Source organism: Quercus lobata, chromosome 3 (genome assembly GCF_001633185.2).
Source record: "Quercus lobata isolate SW786 chromosome 3, ValleyOak3.0 Primary Assembly, whole genome shotgun sequence".
Lineage (NCBI taxonomy): Eukaryota > Viridiplantae > Streptophyta > Magnoliopsida > Fagales > Fagaceae > Quercus > Quercus lobata.
The window spans coordinates 72,071,470-72,098,057 of record NC_044906.1 but is presented as its reverse complement, the minus strand read 5'-3'; the positions used below and the strand labels follow the sequence as shown (position 1 = coordinate 72,098,057).

Sequence of the window (26,588 nt, the reverse complement as noted above, 5' to 3'; positions counted from 1 at the left end):
GATTTTTTTTTTTTTTTAAAGAATTGAGTTACAGTGCAATTCTACCTTTAGAATTGCACTATAGCACTGTTGCAAATTTTTTTTTGCAATAGTTGGTTTTTACAAGTCCGGATGTGTGGGAAGTTTTGAGTTTTTATGCTAAATATATGTCATTCCCAATGTGAATGCTCTAATAGATAAAGATGCAGTTAGTTCTTATCTCAAATTCATATTGAGGATAAAGATAACTTCAAATGATATATTTCAAATATTTGTTTTCAAATAATTTGTTGTGTACGTTCTCATAGCCCTATCAATCAAAATTTCCTGCGAAACCCAAAACTCATCTCTAAAATCAAATATTACACAAAATTTCCAACAAATCTTAAATAAAACCTAGCTTCTCAAATATCAAATCCTAAAACCCATCTTTTTAAGATTCTCAAATATCAAGACCCAGCTTCTTTGTTTCCAGCAATACCCAAAACACAACAAAATTTCCAACAAATCATACCCAAAACCCAACGATTTGAGGTTATATACTATGAGAAAGAGAGAAACTGCAAACTCTAAAAATCACTCATCCACCTAAATTACAGCATCTAAACTTCCACACATACCAAAACTCCATTGATGAACTAGAAAATTTTAGAAACCCAAGAATGAAGATGATAAAATATTTTAGTGTGATCTCCAACTGCAAGCCTAGAGAAGCAAAATCAAGGAGACGATCTTTCAAAGATAGGCATAAATGATTGTTACTTAGACGAAGAGAGAGAGTGTGTGAGATCGAGAAAGAAGAGGCCTTGGAGTTAGAGGAAAAGAGAGAGAGAAATTGAGAACAATCTAACTTGGTGAGAGAATAAAGAATAAAAAAGTTAAAAGTGAAATGCAAAACTATAGTAGTTGTGTCAATATACACAGTTACTGTAGCAACAATAAAAATTTATACAAGTTTAGCTCCACTGATGTGGGTCATTTTTGGAGTAAAATGTGTAAAATTGTCTACTTTTTCTTATTTGGAAGCGGACTGATGTGGTTGCTCTTAGATTGACAAACTTTCTTATTTATTTTTTTCACATACAAATAATAAATAAGAAATTTTGACAAACTCTTTTTATATTTCTTTCAATCCAATAAAGAAATACGATTCTCAAAAAAAAAAAAAAAAAAAAAAAACAAGGAAACACAAACTAGTAACTTTAACAATTTATTACTCTAATAATTTCACAAAAGGACAATAAAAATTGGATACCGTGGTCCAAAGATCATCCTTGAGAGCACCTGTCATATATAAAATATGAATAAAATTAATGACTTATAAAATAATTAAATATAAAAAATTTTAACAATAAAATATAACATGATAGGTAAAGAAAAATAATAAATTGCACACAAAAAATCTGTTATAAACTTACAAAAAAAAAAAAAACTAATTTATTTTAGTTCTAAATCTAATACCAAAAATATTCATATTTAAGAAATGTAACTTAAGTTGGAGAGTAATATTATTAATATTTTCATTTACAATAAAGAAAATTTAATATGGCTTTAGTATAAATTAAAACAAGTCAATAAAAATTCAAAATTCAAAATTTAAAAATTTGAAATATAACTAGTCTATAAATGGTTTAAATAAGAACTTAAAATTTAAAATAAAAGGAAATTAGGGGCGGGGTTTCTTCAGAAAAAGAAGAAGAAGAAGAAGAAATGGGTACTCGTGTAACCCTCGGTCAATCCTACCCTACTTGCTTGAGTGGTCGGGTCAAATACAAGGTTTCCTATTTATTCTTGTTTTTATCCACTGAATTTGAATGAACTAATGGATTCAGTTCAGATTTTGCTGGATCTACTTTTCAATACTTTTTTTTTCATTGAAACTTATAGAGACTATGTCGGTTTAATGATATGGAATAATTGTTCAATACAGTTGTACTAAGATGATCAATGCGGTACTCTTCTTAGATGAATAGTGGTTCATTCAGCAAAAAAAAAAAAAAAAAAATAAAATGAATAGTGGTTCATGCTAATTAATTTCATTATGAGATCCATCATTTATGTAAGAAGAAAAAGCACCACCTCGTTATATTTCAAAGGTATAAAATAATTTTCCCTAGGAAGGATGTAAATACTAGTTTGCATTTCCTTTGAATTATTTTTGTAATATTTCATTTTTCGTTTATTTTTATCATATTTTAAAAGGGGAAAAAATGTAACTACATAGAAATGCATAGTTGTGGAAAGTCATACCTCTATCTTGCATCCATTCTAGAAATGGACAAGCCATTCACTGAATAGTTTTCTGACTCTTTTCTCTGTAAATCTTCATTATTGACATTACTTCCTGTGAAAAATGCTGGCTTTTTAAGAATAGGAAGTGGCGCAGTTTCATTTTTAAACATAGAAATAACTTCTAGAATTGTAGGTCTGTCCGCCGCACTATCTTCTAAACATGAGAGAGCCACGTGAATGAATCTTAGCAATTGGTGCATAGGACATGAATCTTTTAAAGTTGGATCCATTATGTCTTTCCCAGAATCTCTTTGCCACAAGTCCCATGCCTTAAATAGACATAATTTGTATCAACACTATGGAAAGTGAAAAAAAAAAAAAATTTTGGTGAAGAAGATAGCTAAATCTGTAATAAGCTTCAAATACTTACATATCCTACGAGGTTCAGTGAGCCGTTAACATTATAGAAGTTGTTGTTCTTCCTTTCGCTCACAATTTCAAGCATTAAAACACCAAAGTTGAAAACATCAGATTTTTCAGAGAAAATGCCCTCCATGGCATACTCAGGAGACATGTAACCACTAAGACAAAAACCAATGGATTAGTGGAGTTGTAAGAACAATTAATTCATCTAATTACCAAAATAAACAAGTTCTAACTTACTATGTCCCAACAACTCTATTAGTATTTGCTTCCAATCCATCACGCTTGAAAATTCTTGCCATACCAAAATCAGATATTTTGGCACACATGTTTTCGTCTAGCAAAATGTTACTAGCTTTCAAATCTCTATGTATTACTTTTAACCTTGAGTATTTGTGAAGGTAAAGTAGTCCTTGAGCAATCCCTTCAATGATATTGACTCGTATTTTCCAGTCCAATAGATAACTTTTAGTTGGATCTGTCTTATAAGGAATAGTGAAGTATGATGATTTCGTTATACTCATAATTAAATTGATGATATTTTCAATGCAAAATATGTAAAATTACATAAGAATAAAGTGAGAGTAATGCTAACCGAAGAGAAAGGAATCCAAACTTTTGTTGGGCATGAACTCATAAATCAACATCTTTTCCTCTCCTTGAAAGCAGCATCCAAGGAGTCTGACAAGATTCATGTGTTGGAGTTTAGCTATAAGAATAAGCTCATTTTTGAACTCCACTAATCCTTGTCCTGAATTTCTTGACAACCTTTTTACTGCTATTTCTCACCCTTCAGGTAACGCTCCCTATAGTTTATACAACATCGATTATTCAACACCGTCAATCATAAGCTAAAAACCATCTTAACTAGTTTTTTTTTTTTTTTTTTTTTTGGAAACATACCTTATAAACTGGTCCAAAACCACCTTCTCCAAGCTTACTTTCAGCTGAGAAGTTATTTGTAGCTGTTGCAATACATGCAAAGTTGAACACTTTTATATTATGTCTTGCATTTCCGTCTTTTTCAAGCTCATCTGCATCTAATAATCTATCAGGTGTTGTGAGCTCAATTAGGTGTTCCTCTTCCCTTCTTTCAGCGTCAACTGTTTTGTTATTTAATATCAAAGTACACTAGCCATTCAAAAAATTGGGCACAAAGTTTTGAACACAATGCAAAAAATAAAATATTATTTGTGATTATATACCTCGTTGTCGATATATCCTTCATAAGCTGAAGGTTCCCAAGAAAAGCACAAGTATAGCAGTAACGATCACTGGTACAATCCATTTCTTATTTCCTTTATTTGGACAAAAGTTATAGTCGTTGTTGAACACGAAAAAGGGAAAAAAAAAAAAAAGATCAAAGGGTTACAGAAGATTCCAAGATTTGATTACAAAATTCACTAGAAGCAATAGGTATAATAACCTACTTAGCTAGCGTTTTTTTTTTTTTTTTTTTTTTTTTTTGGGTAAACAACCTACATACATACAAAACCTCATCTGCAAATTCTTCCACATGAACTTTCTCTATGAACGAACCTCATCTGCAATATCTTGGAATTCTAATAATCAACAAAAACAACTAATTGTCGAAGAACTAACTCTGTGGTTGCAAAGAATTAATGCTATGTTTGGATATTGGGGGAAGGAAGGAGAGTAGAGTAGAGGGAGGGAGAGTAATTTAATTACCTTGTTTGGATGTTTTTTAAGGAAGAAGAGGGAGAGCTTTGGAAGGGTTTGAACTACTTCTAACCCCTTATTTTTAATTCCCCCAAATTGAAGAGATTTGGAAGGAAAGTAGAGCATAAAAATGCTTGACCAAATGAATTATCAAATTTACCCTTACCATATTAACAAAATTACAAATAAAAAAGACTAAATTATTCCCCTCCCCCTTACTTAATTTTAAAAATATCCAAACAATGTAGAGGATAACTATTCCCCTCTACTCTCCTCTCCATTACTGTCCTTTCCTCTACTCTCCTCTTTCTCAATACTTCCAAACATAGCATAAGAGTTTTAGCCATTCAAGTTCAAGGCAAGAAACTCTCAAAATGTAATTCTGAATACTAAGTGTAAGTTTGGATAGAGCTGAAAAGTGTTTTCAGCTATGTCCAGCGTTTTTTCATGGGTCCCATGCATTGTTCACGGGATCCGAAAGTACGAAATTCAGCACAAAAAAAAAAAAAAAAACTTTAAAATTGGGTCCTACGGCATTATTCACATATTTAAAAATTATTTTGCTACAGTGTTTTCAGTAATAAGCGGTATCCAAACAAATCCTAAGAGAAACACTCAAAGGAGAGGAATTTGGACTTCTTTGGATAAAGGAAATTTGGCTCTTAAATTTGCTCATGTATAGCAATGTCTATCTCTCTATATAGTAAGGGTTGTTTTATATAGGGAAATTTAATTTAAACAAGTGGCATGAAAAAAAATTAACTCAAGCGAGAATTAAGCAAAGGTCAAGCAAACATTTGATTAAGTTTTTGATTAAGGGGAGGTCTACCAAACTTTATTCAAAGTTTGCTCAAGTGAGAATATTTTTGCTCAAACAAATCTTTAGAAGCTTGAAATTTTCAATATGCTTCTTGACTTGAATTTAATAAAAACCAAACATGATTACATTAACATCCTCATAACACTTTGTTTTGACACAAGAATTTGGCTAGTAATCAATGTAAGGTTGAATTTATTCAACCATGTGTTAGCTTTATTCTATGCCAAATTTGCTTGTAATTTCAGCAATTAGATACCCTGTATTCAGGTGGGAATAATGTAAGGGTTGTGTGTGAGAGAGTGTGAAGAAATTCAAGTGTGTGCATTCAAGAGGATTCTAGCTATTGGATCTCACGAATGACTCGCGACTGGCAACTCGCCAAAATGCCACACGTGTGAAGCATGCACGAAGTTGAAGGGTCGCAATAGCTGGAGCACTACAGAACAAAAAGTACAATCTGGCCCGGCAGTTAACTCGCGACTTGTTCCAGTTGCAAGAGTGAGTCACCAGAATGCCCTGTTTTGCAAAAAAAATGACTTTTCACATTCCTCACGTACCCTACTATAAATACCTTTATACCCACGAAATGTAGAGAGCTTTCAAAGAGAATTTTGAAAGAGAAACCTTAAAGAAAACTAAGATTGACTCATCCATAATCTTAGACTTTTGATTCTCCAAATTTCTCTACTTTCACCCTCTCCATTGACATACCCTTAAGAGGTTCATTAGCCAAAGCTTTATCGCACCATAGCCATATCAGTGAGGAGGTATTTTGGTACTTGGGAAGCAGTTCAAAGATGAGCAATTCACTTGGTTGATGCAATGGGCTTATTGTTGGATCCGAAAAGCTAGAGAAAACATGGTTAGGCTTAATCAGTTGGTAGCAAGAGCTTGGAAAGCTCAAGTATATTGGGTAGACTAGGCTCGGAGGGTCTTTTGTTATTCATGTACTCCAATTTTATTCTCTAGTGGATTATTTTACTGTTTGGAGGGCGGCGGAGAGATTTTTCGCCGAGTTCTTTGATTTCCTCTTCGATAACACGTGCAAGTGTTATCTTTGTGTTTGCATTTCTCTAACCCTTACTCTTATCTTTTAATTGCTACTGTGTTGTGATTAGATATGGTGTAGAGTTGTTTATTTGTTTGGGTTTTTGCATGTACCTATTATTCCGCATATATATTGTTTGAGTATAAGCTTGTGTTGGTTTAATTTGAAATTAGGGGTCTAAACATTCATTAGTGTTTTACACACTAATTGAACTTTCAATCTAAAACCTAACAAAGGGGAAAATCTATGGAGTTCCTTAAGCTAGTTGATTTATAAGAAAATTCTCCACCAAAATAAGTTTAGAGGAATCTCCTCTAACCCACTATGTAATGATTCATAAGATCATTTATGTTTAGTGTTCAAACAAGTCACATAAATTAAAAATGTCATGTGACTAAAAATAAAATTTTTTTTTAAAGAAAAGACTAAAAGTACATATGAGTGGTCTTTTCAATTACCACGTTATTTTTCTCTGAACCATTTTGAAGGATTTTTTTATTTTGGTCTATTAGGTCATAGTTTTCCTTTTAACTCATATGCATGAAGTGGTAAAGTCTAACAAAGGAATACAATTCAACATTACACTAAGCAATCAGTAATAATTTGATGATCATATGCATGTTAGAGTGAACTTATTTTTTTAACTTTCCTTCCTTTCTGGCGGTAATGATTATATACTAACATTAACATAAGGCCAAAATGCAAAAACACCCCCTAGAGTAGTTTGGATTACTTGCAAACTAATCCACTAAGGTTTCAATTCTTTCTTTTACTTCCTGAGTTTTCCAAATTCGTGAATTGACTCTTGAACTAACTTCCATTTGCTATCAATGATGGAATTGAAATGCAGATACCATTAATTTTATAATATAAAACTCATTTTTAAATAAAATATTCATATTATATTGAATTTGGGGAAAAACCTCTCCCTGTCTCTCTCTCTCTCTCTCTCTCTCTCAAACATGGATCCTTTTTGGTTCCCTAAAACCTTTTGGTTCTTCCAACTCCCCAAAACTCTCTAAGTTGACAGCGGTGAAGAGGAGGTGAAAAGCAGACAACATCAATAGTGAAGGAAGGAATGAGAGTGCAGTATTGTCTAAAAGCTTGGTACTGAAAGAGCTGCTAGTGGAGATAGGGATGGCCAAGGCAATGAGGACATCGACGACCTTGAAAGAGGTGTTTTGGAGGGAGTTTAAGATGACAATGGGGTGAATGTTGTTGGAGAGGAGGGCACTAGCAATTTTGATAAAAGGTGGTGGATCTAATCTGTTTGGTTGAGAAAGTGTGGGAAAGTGAAATAGAATTTTATTTAATTTAAATATACCATTTTTTTTAATTGATGCATTAATATTCCAAATTACTATTTTATTAGTATATATAAATTTATTATAAAGGGGTCGCAAGAAATGCATGCGACTAACTTGTGCAACCGAAATTAAACAGAAGAAAGTCTCACTTATGAGTATGGAAACCTAAAAACAACTACTAACCCAAAGTCCAAGAAGTGTATACATTTTGGCCTTCTAACATAATTTTTTTTTACTAATGGTGTTAGAACATATTTCACGAACATGGTTATATGAAGTCATGACCTCACTGTGATATTGTAATTAAAATTACAATATAAACATTATAGATATAATTAAGATAATTGTAGTTTCAGGTAGAGCATTATTTCGTATTCTAACCTTTATTTGAAGGATCTTCTTTCGTTAGAACATATTTTAAAATTCTTGAACGAGAACGTCCATCATCAGGATTGAATGTTACATTTCCTTCCCAATACTGGCATCCAGATCCAGTTCCTTCTTTTCCACTATAGCCCAGACAGTCACAGTTATGCCAGCAAAGATCTCTACAATCAGCAGGACCAATGGTTGGTCTGTTATCAAAAACACCGGCTGCAAGTTGCGGTAGACCATCAGGACCTATACGTGTAAAGATTCCAGATTTTTGCTCAAACGTTTGGCGACCCATAAGCCTGCACTCTGGTTGATTCCATGTCTCGCATCCTTCATCATCCATACCGTAACCATAGCAAAAACTCATCTTCATAATTGAAATGCTTCTATCCATTATCGAGCCCCAGTATTGTAACTGCCATGCCGATCTTTCTTGATCCAACGAGTCAAACTCAGTGTCAAGAGAATAAGTGAAGTACTGCCCTTCTGCATCCGTATTGATAATGTAATCCTGACCTTTGGTGGGGTGAATATATTCAAACAAGGATACATTCTTCGAGCTGCTCACCTGCAGACCGCTACTCCAATAAGGTACCCCTCGCCGCTTGATGACCAATCTCCTTGTGTTGGGTTCCCACTCGAGTGTGAAGGCTCCTGATGCTGGATCATCTTCTGCCAACCATGAAGTAAGAGACCAATTACACCCAGTTTTATGATTGACACCCAATTTCATCCCAGGCAGAAGCGTGTCAATGGGATCATCGAAGCTTTCCCACAAGCTCCTTCCAATAGAGCCATTGGAGTTCACTTCTGATACTACTAAGTTGCCAGTATCTAGTAGAGTAGCACTAGTGTTTTCAGTTTCACCACCAGAATATATTACAAAAGGATCACCTCCAAATCCACTGGAATTGATCATCAACTTTCTCAGATGGTCAAGGGTAAGAAACGCTCTTGAATCATCTGAAATAGGTCTGTTTCGGTTGGCGATCCATACTATGTTTTCCTTATAATTTGTGTACCAAATGCCTAAGTAACTGTTTTTTTTGTCTCCATAATAAGAAGTTGGGCTGAAGAATCCCAAGGTGAACCTCTGTTTGGCAGAAACGAGGTACTGGGAAGAATTAAGAACATCGCCTTGCTTTAGCGTGTCTAAGGCCGCTGACGAACCCCACAAGGATGACATGATAATTATAAGCAATAAAGTTGGATTGAAGAGCCTTTCCTTGCTAGCCATTGTTGTACACAGCACTGCTTAACACTAGACCTTGTAACACATGTAAAAGTGAATTATTGGTGATTTGTGTTGGGTACATGTGACACCCTTGGATTCCATCACACATATTTGTCAAAAGCTTATTTATGAGCTTGTTCCGAAAGTCTTCAAAGCTAGCTTTCTCATTTGTTGAGAAATGACCAAGACTTGTGATAAGTCTGACTTCTTTTAATAGAAGTGATGCAAAGCGTGTTGGACACGCTGAAGAAAAAGAAAAGAAAGAAGCTAAGGCCATTCGGCCTTGTGTGAAGCTGAAGAAAAACAGTCATTTTTGGCTATTATGTGTGAGTTCCAGACTGAGCAAGAAACACAGAAAAGAGATCGGAGAGCTTCAACTTGAGAGGTGCAGTCCGAAAAGATAGAGAGAAACACAGTAAGAGTGTGATAGAGTAAAAAAGAAAAAGAAGACATTTTTCTTTGCTCAAGTTACACATAAGGAAGATAAATTGGTGGAGGTCTCATGGAGTTTTTGAGTGCTACAACCATGGAGAGTTAGAGTATTCAGAGGAAGATTTTGCTACTGGCTTTGTGATGAGATTGTATTTACTACTTATTGTGGACTCAAGTTTAGCATAAACTTGATAGTTGTAATCTCTATTTCATAATGGATATTTTTCGAAGCTGTCCCGTGGTTTTTCCCTCTACACTGAATGATTTTCCACGTAAGATTTTGTGTTCTTGTGTGATTGTGTTTATGTGGTGCTTGCTGAAATTTTTTTTGCTTCCATAATATTACTATTGCTTGGTAATTATATATTTTAATTCACACATAGACAAAGAGGGGATTAGGATTTTTCCCCAACAATTTGAGCCCATACATATATTATCCTAAATTCAGTGGACAATAGCAAATGAGAAGAGAGAGAAAAAAATAATTAAAAAATCATTTTCACAAGCAAGATGGTATATTTACGCATCTATATACCCACTGATATGGACAATTTTTGGACCAAAATGTGTATATCTTACCACTTTTTCTAACTCATCAATGTGAATGCTCGGCAATACCATTTTGTCCCATAAGGAAATTGAATCCAATTTCTTAATCATCGCGTATATTTATGCCACATACTCTTCTTTGACTTTGCTATGGGCATGCATGGTTTAGGTTATTTGAATTCAATAATTAATGGTTAATTTACCACCGTGCACCTTTGGTGTGGTGGTCACTCCACAAGTATAAATGCTTGTGGGGTGTGGGGGGCAAGTGCTGGGGTTCAAGTCTCTAGGAGGGAGTTTCACACACATATATACTTAGATTAGACTAGGGTAGAAATTCTATCTTGTATAAATAATAATAATAATAATAATAATTAATGGTTGATTTCGATAGTTCCTAGTCAAGTCTGATGTCCCATAATTTTGAGATTATTGTTTGATTTGTGTTGGCTTTCTTTGTTTCTTTTTAGAAGTATTTTTGACATTTGTTAAATATGGTGATTTTAATTTCGGTAGCAAATATCAAATTAGGTTAAGATTTCCTCAATTGAATGATGAATGTAAATGTTGGGTTATATCTTCAAGGAAATACTTAGGTAATCCATTATCCAAGAGCTGACCTTGTAGTACTGGCCAATAAGAAAATAAACACATCATTAAAATGTGTTTACATAAGCTTTTGTGCCACCTCAGCCCAATACAACCTATCAAATTTAACGTCTTTTCAGCATAAAACTTTTCAAATATACCAAGGATCTTATAACTAAATTGACACCTCCCCATATACAAAGTGATTGGAGTTGGAGAGAAAATGGCTTGAATTGCGAGATTAGTTGCATGACATTACTATCTCTCTCTCTCTCAAAAAAAAAAAAAAATCAAATATCTAACCTTTTCAAACTTTTCATTTTTCCGGAATATGCCATGCCATCACCCTCAACTCGCCACATTCCTTTGTTCTCGTCTTCTTCTTCTTTGTGTGTGTCTATTTATATATATATATATATATATATATATATATATATATATATATTTGTTTGTTTAGTCCAATCTCCATTAATTCTCCCTCTAACCAGAATTCACATTTTGTCTATGCCCCTATCCCATTGACAAAGTCGACCCTAACCCCTTCAAAGAGGACCTTAGTGAGGTTGACGTGATTCAGTTTTTTGGGTCTATTGGTCTGCCTGTGATATAAAAACGAAGCATAGTACAACTGAACGCCTATGATGTCCCAAGATTGGATGTGTGGTAGCTCACGGAACCAGGATTCAAACTTAGGAGGGTCGAAGTTCTTTGTTCAAAGATTTTAAAAAATTGAAATATCAATATTAGAGGCTGTCAACAATGCATTATTAGCATTAATTTTTTAATTATTTGTATTTTTTATTTTGAAAAAAAAAATCAGAAATGACAATTTATAATCAAGAGTTTTGTAAATTGTGATTTACAACTATGTTTTTTGTTGGCTTTAATTCCATGTCAAATTTGATTGTAATTATGTTCAATCATTTCCCTACATTTTTGTGGGATTTAATGTAAGGGTTGTGTGTGAGAGTTTGGTGAAGATTCTGTGAAAATGAAGATTTCACGACTAGCTCGCGAGTGCCAACTTGCGAAATAGGCCACGTGAGAAACACATGCTGGAATTTGAAGAGTCTTTAAAAGACTGGGTTTCACAAGTCATTCGCGACTTAGGCCAAGTCGCGAGTGAAATATTCAAACATTATGTCGTACCATTCATGAAAATCAAAATCTCGTAGTTCAAATATCAAAAACACGTAGTTCAATATTCAAATATTGTAATTTCATTTCTTTATTAATGAAAATGATGGGGATGTTACTTTGATCAAAAAAGAAGAAAATAGCAATTAGAGGAAAGCTGATCAAGAAGTAAATAGAGAGCATAGAAAAGCAAGTCAACAGAATTGTACTGTACCATGAGCAATAAGGCTTGTAAGTCTTAACCCAACGTAGCAGTAAGTCAATAACAAAGAAAAAGTCTTTTGCTAGGAAACTTGGGAGGCTAGCTAGCCACAAAATATATGGTCTCAATCTACTATTCACAATCAAATGACATGAAGTTAATAATTATGATTGAGCGGGAGATGTGTGATAAAAGCACCATTTTTCTACCAAATATTAAAAGCAGTTTATCAGGGACGGAACCAGGATTCAAATTTAGGGGGTCAAAGTTATTTGTTCAAAAATTTTAAAAAATTGAAATATCAATACTAGAGGTTGACAACAATGCATTATTAGCATCAATTTTTTAATTATTTGTATTTTTTATTTTGAAAAAAAAATCACAAATGACAATTTATAATCAAGAGTTTTGTAAGTCAATTGGCACGTCCTAATACTTTCAAGGTCTGACCAAGAATAGTTTGATTTTTTATTCTATCAACATTATAAATTTTAAAAAAAAATAGATATATATATATATATATATATATATGTACTCTTTTCACATGCTTCAATAACTAATAACTTCATAATGCTATATGTATAGTTAAAAGATTCTTAAAAATAGAAAAGTACAAAAAACTATAGTTAAAAGTTCAAATCTATGTCAAGCATTATATTAATAAAATAGCCAAAATAATGGTTAATAATATCATGTATTAGTATTTAGTGTAAAAAAGGGTAAGACAATTATTGGTGTCTTGGTAAGGTTGAGAATTTTTCCTTTGAAAAATTTCAAGTTTGAAAAAATAGTAAAGAAAAAAGATCTATTAAACAATCACATGATAATGGATGGTAACTTTGAGTTTTTAACTAAGTAAATAATAAAGCTTTTCCCGTCATTATATTAATTTAGTTAAATCACAAATGCATGCCAAGTGTGTCCCAAAGTTAACTAATCTCACACATGCATGCCAAGTGTGTCCCAAAGTTAATAAAACATTAAAAAAAAAAAAAAATCTACCATTCAAAAAATAGATAATTTTTTTTTTCCACTGATGAGTTAAAGACACCAACTGATCCAAGTTATTGGTGATTAACTAGTGTGTAGATGGAGCGATCAACAATATAAGAGTTGTCTCTGTGTTTATGAGGTGAAGTCATTTGAGAGATGCATAGAGCTCTCAAATGAGAAGGAGAAATTAGGTACAAGCTATTGGGGTTTTTCTGATTTGTTTTGCTAGGATTTGTAATTGATTTGTTGTTATTGTTTTTGCTTAGACCATATTTATGATTTGTCCAAAGATTTTTCTTATTATCTGGGTATGTGTTTTTTGAAAAAAAGATTTTTTCTTGTTATCTATTTTTGAGATTTATGGGTCATCTTGTCAATTTTTTGGGGGAGGGGGGCCAAGTATATAAATTTTAGAGCTTAAAGTAAATTTTTTTGTGTAAATATATATACTATAAGATTTTTTTTCAAAGGCTTGGGGGGGGGGGGGGGGGGGGGGGGGCACCATGGCCTCCCTCAGCCCTAAAGCAATTTTGTCCCTGGGTAGCTGAGTTGGGTGCACTTGGCCAATATAGATGACCATCTTTCTTGGCTAGCATTGCATTGTTAATGACTTAATGCTCTTTAGTAGGAATGTCCATTGGACAGCTCATAAACCGGCCCAATGAGGCTTTTTTTTGTTGGGGGGGGGGGGGGGGCAATAAAATTGGGCCTCTTTCCATTTATAATCTCTTGGATTTAATGTGACTGTAAATTGCGGAAGTGAGTAGAGTGGTATTTTTTTTTTTTTTTTTTTTCATAATAGCATCTTACCCGTTGGATTTAAGCCTGCAAGTAGAAGAATTGATGCAATATAACTGTAATCTCAACCCCACGAGAGCACTAGAGTCATTCAGCATTGAACTGAGAGCGTGCGATATTTCCTAAACACTTTCTATTGTGAGATTCAAACTTAATACCTCCACCCTAAGCCAATTGTGAATAAGCCCAATAATCACTAGATCACCACCCACAATTAAAGGATTGTATGCTTTCTCCAAAAGTGGCAAATATTTATTTGCTTTTCCACTTTAAAAAAATTATTTTGCCTACAATGTTTATTTTACATTCCACTATTTATGTAAATTGATAATTGGCCTTAAAGATATACTTGACATAAATGCTATATCCTTTTAAATAAGAGATAATAAATAATAAAGAAATAAAACTGATCTTTAAATTTCAAAATACAAATAGAGATTATGTCTCCTTATTCTTTCTATGGATAGTTTGATTGGGCCTAAGTTTTGAATGGACAGTTCTGGAGACATTGATAAATTTCAGAGAGCTCCAAGCACCGGGGCCCAAGAACTCGCTAAGCTTCACAAGCCTATGATGGTACAAGCTGGGCTCATTTGGTGCAACTGTGACTAACTCACTTTTTATTTCTTTGTTCAATGATATAATTCTATAGGAAGAGTCAATTCTACAGAGCTGGCTACAAGGATCTCGATTTGCTAATTCTGAACATTGGCAAATGGCAAGGCCTCGATCAGGTTTTGGATTTGGACACCAAACTACCTACTTATTAGTGAAACAGCTTTCTAGCCATTTGGGCTAATACCCAATCTTTATGGTTGAATAGTAACTTAGGCCTGTCAAGGCTTGAAATGCAAAGTCAAAACCTCAATGCAAATTTGCCTATATTAGATGGGCAAAAGTTCCAGTTTAGTGCACTAAATAACAAACAAGAGCGACACTTTATCATTTTTGGACACATAATGTACTTGTGTCATGTTTAATACTAAATAACACACGAGAGCAACACACGATTATATTTGGACACATGTCATATCTATATCATATTTAATACTTTAGTGCATTGGACGCAAATCAAACCCTTCTTATCTCAAAAATGAGAAAAATGGGTTTGAAACATTTTTTATTGTTCAATCACATATATAACATGCATGTAAGTCTTACACTTCTCACCAAACTTGCACCATCTTACTAACTCATCAAAGAAGGCATTCCATCCCACAATGATTCTTACCTTACCAATTTTTATTAATCTCAAGTGGGTTAAACAAGTCTCAATAGGATTAGAGCATGTTTCTCATGTTAAGTATCAATAGGAGTTTTTAGAAGTAGAGCAATAGTTCATTTTATTTTATTGTTTTGCTAAATCAATAGTTAAATTATTTGAATTCACCATTTGAAGTGTTGGAATAATTGTTAAACGATTAATTCATATTTGTCTAAAAAAAGGCAATATTTCCCATCAAGTATAGGCATTTTATTTGCCTAGAGGATTGAAATTGAATTAAGCTCACATGTATTGTATGTGAAACAAACCAATTAGTCCTATTATATTTAAATTCATAATTTAGATCACCTATAACACGTGGCATTCGCTGTATGGTAGGACCAACGAACTTTGTACAAAAGCAAAGAATTCAAGACAAAATGTGCACAATAATCAAACCCTTGCTTGCAAGATTAATCCACACATTATTAGATAATGGGGCACGTGTTTTAGTTTGGATGTCTTTCAAAAATGATATAATTTACACTTTTTATTTTGCCTAGATTTTGATAACATATTGAACCCACCGGCCAACACTAAATTATGTAGCAAGAAAGTTTGAATAAGCTAGAAAATTTAGTTGCAGCAACAGTCTCCTTAGCCTTATACATAGCCTTAAGAACCAAATTAAACGACGCGGTGTTAGGCACAACTTCATAATCCTCCATCTAAGCCACGAGATCAAGCAACTCGGCCGCCGAAGCATTGGTCATCAAATTAGCCCTCAAGTAATTGTTGTAAACCCCCACATCGAGCTTATTCAGCTTCCCAGCCCGATCCAAGGACCGAATCCAAAACTCAAACAACTGCTTCATCTCGCCCCAGCGTTGTGAAGCCATCCAATTGGTGAACAAGTTCATAATGCCCTCGACATCTAGGGTTTGGGAGAGAGCTTGGATGCGAGAGTTCAGGGATTGCGCGAGAAACCCCAAGGGCATGAGGGACTAAGTCAGGGATAACAAGTTGGGCGAGTTGGCGATTGGGCTGCGCCAGTTCTTGTTGTAGAGTGGGCTACCTGAAGCTGGGTTTGGAGGTAGAGGTGTTGCTGGTGGTGGCGGCGGTGGCGAGGGTGAGTTGACTCGACAAGTTGGGGTTCTTGGGAGAGAAATGTGAAGGTGGTGATGGATTTGGTGGTGGGGGATTTGAAGAGGGTTCGGGTTCGGGTTCAAGTTAGGATCGCCATTTGAGAAGCCATTGATGAGAGAGAGAGAGAGAGGGTTTAAGGGTTTAAGGTTTCAGTTTGTGAGTGTTTTCATTTCAATTTTCAAACCAGTTTGAGATGTTTGGTTTTTGTTTTAGGGTTTTTGAGATTTCTTTAGTTTTGTTATGTGTGAGTGAGTGAGAGTGACAAAATGAGAGACTGAGAGAGATTATCGGATGGGGGTGATATGGTAATTTTGTGTGTGATAAGGGGTATTTTGGATATTACGAGGAAATGGAGGGTCCGTTGAAAAACAGCTTATTTAGCTAAAACTGAAAACTTTTTGCCGAAAGAGTAGACTTTTGTGGTGCTTAATTGCTAAATTTTTGGCACCATTAATTAATGTTGATGCTCTTAGTGAAATATCCAATCTTTATGGTTGACCAATAACTTAGGCCACAGTCAAGGCTCGCAAATTTCAATGCAAGTCAAAACCTCAATGCAAATCTGCTTATATTAGAGCATTCGTATTAGTCTTTGCAAAATTTTCTATCTATTTAAGCATAAAAACTCACTTTTTCTGTTTTACACAACCACTTTTCAAAACACTCTATATCAGATTATCTATTTTGCACCACATTTCATTTAAGTATTAATTTTTATTTATTGTTCTCCCAAATAATTTCTCTCCCCTCCTCAGCCAAAAACCAGCCCCAATTTGCACACATACCACCCCTTCTAGGATAAAACAGAGACTCCAACTCTAAATCAACCTCTATAATTGATAAAAATGCAACCAGTTCTTATCTCAAATTCATATTAAGGATAAAGATAACTTCAGATGATGTATTTCAAATATTTGTTTTCAAATAATTTGTTGCGTACGTTCTCACAACCCTACCAACCAAAATTTCATGCAAAACCCAAAAGCCATCTCAAAAATCAAATCTTACACAAAATTTCCAACAAAGCTTAAATAAAACCCAACTTCTCAAATATCAAAACGTAAAACCCATCTTTTTATGATTCTCAAATTTCAAAACCCAGCTTCTACGTTTCCAACAAAACCCAAAACACAACAAAATTTCCAATAAATCGTACCCAAAACCCAACAATTTGAGGTTATATACTATGACAAAGAGAGAAACTGCAAACTCTAAAGGTCACTCATACACCTAAATTACCACATCTGAACTTCCACACACACCAAAACTCCATCTATGAACCAGAAAATTTTAGAAACCCAAGAATGAAGATGATAAAATATTTTAGTGTGATCTCCAACTCCAAGCCTAGAGAAGCAAAATCAAGGAGACGATCTTTCAAAGATAGGCATAGATGATTGTTGCTTAGACAAAGAGAGAGTGTGTGTGAGATCGAGAAAGAAGAGGCTTTGGAGCTAGAGGTAGGGCTGTCCACGGGTCGAGTCGGATCGGGTTTGGAGCTGACTCGTACTCGACCCGTTGGAGTCGGGTGACTAAAAATTAAACCCGTACTCGACCAAACATACGGGTCGGACCAGACGTTTCGGGTCATCGGTTGGGCGGGTTGGAACCGTCGGTTTGGCGGGTCTGAAATACAGATAAGGTAACAAAATATATAAAACAAATTATCAATAAAATATATCAAACAAATGATTTATTTTAAGTTTGGGTTTTAATTTTTTTAGTTAATGTTTTGAGTTTGCTAAGTGAATTGATAACTCAAATCTATGACTAAACAAATCCAATCAATAACTATAAAATTTTTTTTTTAGATAAAAGATAGGAATATTATTAAAAGAGAAAAAGAGTTTACATAGAAAAAGTTTACAAGGAGAGGCCCATTTTCAAAAACAATACAACCCACCTAAAAAATATCCCCATGCCAGCAAAATGAAAAAGGAAACTGCTAAAGCCGTGCCAGCAATCAACTATAAGGAAGACCACCACTAGTCTCTTCTTAGGAGCTTCGTTGTGTTGCCATAAGGCGTTGGTACTCCGTCAGTAAGACAATAGAGGTAGATACACGGTGTAAAGATAGTGAGGTAGAGACACGATGATGAAGGCGCAACTGGAGAAAGAGACGCTCAACACTGGAGAGAGCTTGAAAAGTAAGAAGTGAAAAGTGGAACTAAAGAAAAGAGGTGAGAGATCCGGAATTTTTTATTTTTAGTTTGAGTTGATGTTTTTATTTTACGTGCAAGCCAGCTGTATACAACCTGCCTAGAAACTAATGAGATGAAAAAAATAATAATTTTTGAAGATAGGTGGTAGATTTTCTACCAATGAGAGAAAGACATGTGTTGGGAAAATTTTTAAACCTTATCACTCTGCCTTAAAATCGGTGAGGGCTGAAAAAAATATAATTTTTGAAAGATAAGGTGGTAGATTCTCTACCAATGAGAGGAAGACACATGGAGGGAGAGAAATTTTAAAAACATTTCAAATGCACTTCGGGTGGTCGGTTTATACGGGTGTCTGATTCTTCAACTTGCCACCCGAACCGAAATTTCGGTTTTCAAAGAAAGTAGACCCGTATCCGACCGACCAGGCCATTTGGATCCACCCGTTGGGCTTCAGTTCGGTCGGATTCGGTCGGTTTGATCGGGTCTCTGGCCCGTTGGACAGCCCTAGCTAGAGGAAAAGAGAGAGAAGTTGAGAACAGTCTGACTTGGTGAGAGAAAAAAGAATAAAAAAGTTCAAAGTGAAATGCAAAGCTACAGTAGCCGTGTAAATATATACAGTTACTGTAGCAACAATGAAAATTTGCACAAGTTTAGCTCCACTAACGTGGGTTAATTTTTGGGTAAAATGTGTAAAATTGTTTGTTTTTTCTATTTTGGAAGGACTAATGCGGTTGCTTTTAGATGGGCAAACTTTCTTATTTATTTTTTTCACATACAAACAATAAATAAGAAATTTTGACAAACTCTTTTTATATTTCTTTCAATACAACAAAGAAACACAAACTAGTAACTTTAACAATTTATTACTCTAATAATTTCACAAAAGGACAATAAAAATTGGATACCTTGGTCCAAAGATCATCCTTGAGTTCACCTGTCATATATAAAATATGAATAAAATTAATGACTTATAAAATAATTAAATATAAAAAGTTTTAAGAATAAAATATAACATGATAGGTAAAGAAAAATAATAAATCGCACACAAAAAATCTGTAATAAACTTACCCAAAAAAATACTTTATTTTAGTTCTAAATCTAATACCAAAAATATTTATATTCAAGAAATGTAACTTAAGTTGGAGAGTAATATTATTAATATTTTCATTTACAATAAAGAAAATTTTAAAAGTTTGAAATATAACTATTCTATAAATGGTTTAAATAATAACTTAAAATTTAAAATAAAAGGAAATTAGGGGCGGGGTTTCTTTAGAAGAAGAAGAAGAAGAAGAAATGGGTACTTGTGTAACCCTCAGTCAATCCTACCCTACTTGCTTGAGTGGTCGGGTCAAATACAAGGTTTCCTATTTATTCTTGTTTTTATCCACTGAATTTGAATGAACTAATGGATTCAGTTCAGATTTTGCTGGATCTACTTTTCAATACTTTTTTTTTTCATTGAAACTTATATAGACCATGTCGGTTTAATGATATGGAATAATTGTTCAATTCAGTTGTACTAAGATGATCAATGTGGTACTCTTCTTAGATGAATAGTGGTTCATTCAGAAAAAAAAAAAATGAATAGTGGTTCATGCTAATTAAATTCATTGTGAGATCCACTATTTATATGAGAGGAAAGAGCATCACCTTGTTATACTTCAAGTGTATAAAATAATTTTCCCTATGGGGAATGTAAATACTGGTTTGAATTTCCTTTGAATTATTTTTGTAATATTTCATTTTTCGTTTATTTTTATCATATTTTAAAAGGGGAAAAAAGTGTAACTATATAGAAATGCATAGTTGTGGAAGTCATACCTCTATCTTGCATCCATTCTAGAAATAGACAAGCCATTTACTGAATAGTTTTCTGACATTTTTCTCTGTAAATCTTCATTATTGACGTTGCTTCCCGTGAAAAATGCTGGCTTTTTAAGAATTGGAAGTGGCATAGTTTCATTTTCAAGCATAGAAATAACTTCTAGAATTGTAGGTCTGTCCGCCGCACTATCTTCTAAACATGAGAGAGCCACGTGAATGAATCTTAGCAATTGGTGCGTAGGACATGAATCTTTTAAAGTTGGATCCATTATGTCTTTCCCAGCATCTCTTTGCCACAACTCCCATGCCTTAAATAGGCATCATTTGTATCAAAATTTAATTTTGGAAAGAGAAAAAAGAAAATGGTGAAGAAGATAGCTAAATCTGTAATAAGCTTCAAAAACCTACATATCCTACGAGGTTCAGTGGGCCATTAACATTATAGAAGCTATTGTTCTTCTTTCTACTCATAATTTCAAGTATTAAAACACCAAAGCTAAAGACATCAAAATTTTCAAAGAAAATACCCTCCATGGCATACTCAGGGGACATGTAACCACTAAGACAAAAACCAATGGATTAGTTGAGTTGTAAGAACAACTAATTCATCTAACTACCAAAATAAACAAGGTTGAGTTGTAAGAACAACTAATTCATATAACTACCAAAATAAACAAGTTTTAACTTACTATGTCCCGACAATTCTATTAGTATTTGCTTCCAATCCATCACGCTTGAAAATTCTTGCCATACCAAAATCAGATATTTTGGCACACATGTTTTCGTCTAGCAAAATGTTACTAGCTTTCAAATCTCTATGTATTACTTTTAACCTTGAGTGTCTGTGAAGGTAAAGTAGTCCTTGAGCAATCCCTTCAATGATATTGACTCCTTTTTTCCAATCCAATAGATAATTTTTAGTTGGATCTATCTTACAAGGAATAGTGAACTATGATAATTTCATTATACTCATGAATAAATTGATGATATATTCAATGAAAAATATGTAAAATTGCATAAGAATAAAGTGAGAATAATGCTAACCAAAGAGAAAGGAATCCAAACTTTTGTCGGGCATGAACTCATAAATCAACATCTTTTCTTCTCCTTGAAAGCAGCATCCAAGGAGTCTGACAAGATTCATGTGTTGGAGTTTAGCTATAAGAATAAGCTCATTTTTGAACTCCACTAATCCTTGTCCGGAATTTCTTGACAACCTTTTTATTGCTATTTCTCGCCCCTTAGGTAATGCTCCCTTTAGTTTATACAACATAGATTAGTCAACATTGTCAATCATAAGCTAATAATTAAACATCCTAATAAGTTTTTTTTTTTTTTTTTTTTTCTTCTAGAAACATACCTTATAAACTGGTCCAAAACCACCTTCTCCAAGCTTAGTGTCAGGTGAGAAGTAATTTGTAGCTGCTGCAATACATGCAAAGCTGAACACTTTTATGTTATGTCTTGCATTTCTGTCTTTTTCAAGCTCAACTACATCTAATAATCTATCAGGTGTTGTGAGCTCAAGTAGTTGTTTCTCTTCACTGCTTTCAACGTCAACTGTTTTGTTATGTAATATCAAAGTATACTAGTCATTCACAAAATTGTGCACAAAGTTTTGAACACAATGCAGAAAAAATAAATAAATAAATTATTATTTGTGATTATATACCTCGTCGTCGATATCTCCTCCATAAGCGCCCAAGAAAAGCACAAGTATAGCAGTTACGATAACTGGTGCAATCCATTTCTTATTTTTTTTATCATCTGTTTATATGTACAAATAAAATCATATTTATTTTCCTTTCATGATAAGATCATGTATTATGTATGGCGTCTCACAGTCTCTGTTTGTTTGGACAAAAGTTATAGTCGTTGAACATGTAAAAGAAGAAAAAAAATTATCAAAGGTGATGAAGAGCAAATCGTCAGTCTTGTAGGTTCATCCAGATGGAGCCGTATCTTCGTCGGTGTTACTGTGAAACTGGTAAGATAGCTCCCTTAAGGTGGACACCGGTGTGGTGCCTGCCATAACGTCTCTGATGCCAAAGTCAGTATAAGAGAACTTTGAGGAAATAACAAAGTATCAGAATAACTAGAAATGCTTTGAGGTGTGTCTGTGTACCTTGTGTTGGTGTTGTGAGGGCTTTATATATGCTCCCACAGCCCCTAGCCGTTGTGGTTGTTAATGTGGTTTTAATGTCTCTTTTGATAACGTCTCATGCTTAGTAATGTGTGCCTTAATGAGGCATCCAACGGTCTGTACAGCTGGTCTTGTAACCACTCGAGACATTATTGGATGTATTGAATGGTTTTGTTACCTTCGTTAGTGATATGGACATGTGGTTAGTTCGTCTTAGAGGACAGCCTCGTCGGTCTCAATGAGGTCGTCCAAGAAAGGTGAGTTCGTCAGTCCCATCAAATGGTGAGTTCATCAATCCCATCAAAAGGGTTACAGAAGATTCCAATATTTGATTACAAAATTCACTAGAAGCAATAGGTATAATAACCAACTTAGCCTTTTTTTTTTTTTTTTGGGGTAAACAACCTACATACATACAAAACCTCGTCTGCAAACTCTTCCACATGAACTTTCTCTATGAATGAACCTCGTCTGCAATATCTTGGACTTGTAATAATCAATAACGACGACTAATTGTCGAAGAACTAACTCTGTGGTTGCAAAGAATTAACAGTTCAGCCGTTCAAGCTCAAGGCAAGAAACTCTCAAAAGGTAATTCTGAACGCTAAGAGAAACACTCAAAGGAGAGGAATTTGGACCTCTTTGGCTAAAGGAAATTTGGCTCTTAAATTTTCTTATGTAAGGCCAATAATCTAAAACATAACAAAGGGAAAAATCTATGGCTTTCCTTAAGCTAGTTGATTTAGGACAAAGTTCTCCACCAAACTATGTTTGGATCAATCTCCTCTAATTCACTACGTAATGATTCATAAGATTATTCATGTTTATTGTTCAAACAAGTCACATAAATTAAAAATATCATGTGACTAAAAATACATATTTTTTAATAGAAAAGACTATTAATATACATGAGTGATCTTTTCAATTACCACATTATTTTTCCCTAAACCATTTTGAAGGTAAATTTATTTCGTCCAATTGGGCATAGTTTCCCTTTTAAAGGAATACAATTCAACATTTACACTAAGCAGTCAGTAATAATTTGATGTTCATATGCATGTTAGAGTGAACTTATTTTTTAACTTCCCTTGTCAAAATGCAAAACCAACCCTAGATTTTGGATTACTTGCTAACCCACTAAGCTTTCTATTCTTTCTTCGTTTACTGAGTTTTTCAAATTCGTAAAATTGACTCTTGAACTAACTTCCATTTGCTATCAATGATGGAATTGAAATGCAGATACCATTTTATAATATAAAATTCATTTTTAAATAAAAAATTCAATTTGAATATTAATCTAATAAAATATTATATTGAATTTCGGTTCCCTAAAACCTTTTGGTTCTTCCAACTCCCAAAAACTCTCTAAGCTGACAGCGGTGAAGAGGAGGTGAAAAACGGAGGTGAAAAGCGGACAACATCAATAATGAAGGAAGCAAGGAGAGTGCAGTGTTGTCTAAAACCTTGGTATTAAGAGAGGTGCTAGTGGATTTGATGAGGGAGTCATAGTCGGAAACCTTGATAGGGATGGCCAAGGCAATGAGTACATCGACGGCCTTGAAAGAGGTGTTTTGGAGGGAGTAGCAATTTTGATAAAAGGTGGTGGATCTAATCTGTTTGGTTGAGAAAGTGTGGGAAAGTAGTGAAATAGAATTTTATTTAATTTTAATATACCATTTTTTTTAATTGCTGAGTTAAAATTCCAAATTACTATTATATTAATATATATAATTTTATCATAAAGGGATCACCAGGAATGCATGCGACAAACTTATGCCACTGAAATCAACGGAAGCAAGTCTCACTACTTACGAGTATGGATACCTAAAAACAGTGAAAGATTAATTTGCAACTAACCCAATGCCCAAGAAGTGTATACATTTTGGCCTTTAAACATAAATTTGTTTTGACTAATGGTGTTAGAACATATTTCACGAACATGGTTATATGAAGTCATGACCTCGTCACTGTGATATTGCAATTAAAATTACAATATAAACATTATAGATATAACTAAGATAATTGTAGTTTCAGGTAAAGCATTATTTCAACTCTTAACCTTTATTTGAAGGATCCTCTTTCGTTAGAACATATTTTAAAATTGAACGAGAACGTCCATCATCAGGATCGAATGTCAAATTTCCTTCCCAATACAAGCATCCAGTTCCTTCGTCTCCATTATAGCCCAGACAGTCACAGTTATTCCAACAAAGAGCTCTACAATCAGCAGGACCAATGGTTGTTCTGTTATCAGAAACACCGCCTACAAGTTGTGGTAGACCATCAGGACCCATACGTGTAAAGAATCCAGATTTTTGCTCAAACGTTTGGCGACCCATAAGCCTGCACTCTGGTTGATTCCATGTCTCGCATCCTTCAGCTTCCATACCGTAACCATAGCAAAAATTCATCTTCATAATTGAAATACTTCTATCCATTATTGGGCCCCAATATTGTAACTGCCATGCCGATCTTTCTTGATCCAACGAGTCAAATTCAGTGTCAAGAGAATAAGTGAAGTACTGCCCTTCTGCATCCGTATTGATAATGTAATCCTGACCTTTGGTGGGGTGAATATATTCAAACAAGGATACATTCTTCGAGCTGCTCAGCTGCAGACCGCTACTCCAATAAGGTACCCCTCGCCGCTTGATAACCAATCTCCTTGTCTTGGGTTCCCACCCGAGTGTGAAGGCTCCTGATGCCGGATCGTTAAGTGCCAACCATGAAGTAAGAGACCAATTTTCGACCAGTTTTGTGATTGACACCCAATTTCATCCCAGGCAGAAGCGTGTCAGTGGGATCATCGAAGCTTTCCCACAAGCTCCTCCAATAGAGCCATTGGAGTTCACTTCTGATACTACTAAGTTGCCAGTATCTAGTAGAGTAACACTAGTGTTTTCAGTTTCACCGCCAGAATATATTACAAAAGTATCACCTCCAAATCCACTGGAATTGGTCATCAACTTTCCCAGATGGTCAAAGGTAAGAAACGCTCTTGAATCATTTGAAAAAGGTCTGTTTCGGTTGGCGATCCATACTGATCTGTTTTGCTCATAATTTGTGAACCAAATGCCCAAATAACTGTTACTTTTGTTGTCGTCATAATCAGAAGTTAGGCTGAAGAATCCCAAGGTGAACCTCTGTTTGGCAGAAACGAGGTACTGGGAAGAATTAAGAACATCGCCTTGCTTTAGCGTGTCTAAGGCCGCTGACGAACCCCACAAGGACGACATGATAATTATAAGCAATATAGTTGGATTGAAGAGCCTTTCCTTGCTAGCCATTGTTGTACACAGCACTGCTTAACGCTAAACCGTGTAACAAATCTAAAAGTGAATTATTGGTGATTTGAGCCCATACATATGTATTATCCTAAATTCAGTGGACAATAGCAGATGGGAAGAAACAGAAAAAAATAAAATAAAATAAAAAATCATTTATACAAGCAAGATTGTATATTCCCACATCTTTTTTTTTTTTGAGAATCCACATCAGAAGATTTTATTCAGCTAAGGCTATGAAAATCAGCCTGAAGTACATTTGCAATCTCTGGTGGTACATCTTCCATCCAGACTTGTAATGACGAAAAAGAAAGTGCCCGCCTCGCAATCGAGTGAGCTACAGTATTACAATGCCTCCTTACATGAGAAAAAGAAATAATGGAGAACTTAGAGGCTAAGTACTGTATATCCTTGATAATATGACCGAACTGTGCAAGGCTATGAGAGTTTGACTTCAGAGCGTTCATGAGGATCTGTGAATCCCCTTCCAGCACCCCCTTATTGAGACCAGTTTCCAACGCCAACTCCATTGCACGCCTGGCTGCTAAGGCCTCAACCTCAATAGCTGTACTAGGTAGTGGAAGTCGCTGTGCCAAGGAGACCATCACCTCCCCCTTGCTGTCCCTAATCACCACCCCTATTCCGGCCTGGTTTTCATCCTTGAAAAGTGCCCCATCAAAATTAATCTTGTACTGTTGGTGCGCTGGTGGCTGCCACTGCATTGGGGGTCTGTCCATAGCTGCTGTTGCTGCATAATTATGCAGCAAAAATTCTTGTAACCTGTTTCGAGCTAATTGCACCAAGTTTGGTAGATTTTCACCTCTTTTCCCAACCCTCATATCATTCCGTCTCTTCCATACAGCCCATACAACCATAGCAAATAGTTCCGGATCCCTGTTCTCCGCCAAAATGCATCCCATAAGATCAACCATGCTCTTTATTTGCCTTAGACTGCGCTGGTTCCAAGCTTGTACCGAGAGCCAAATTTCCTCCAACTTCGGACAGAGGTATAGAGCATGGAGTGT

General features: G+C 34.7%; 1 pseudogene; it reads right to left on the bottom strand.

The window, feature by feature from the left end:
* Positions 1–1,203: 1,203 nt before the first annotated feature.
* Positions 1,204–24,717, bottom strand: LOC115981410 (annotated as a pseudogene).
* Positions 24,718–26,588: the final 1,871 nt, after the last annotated feature.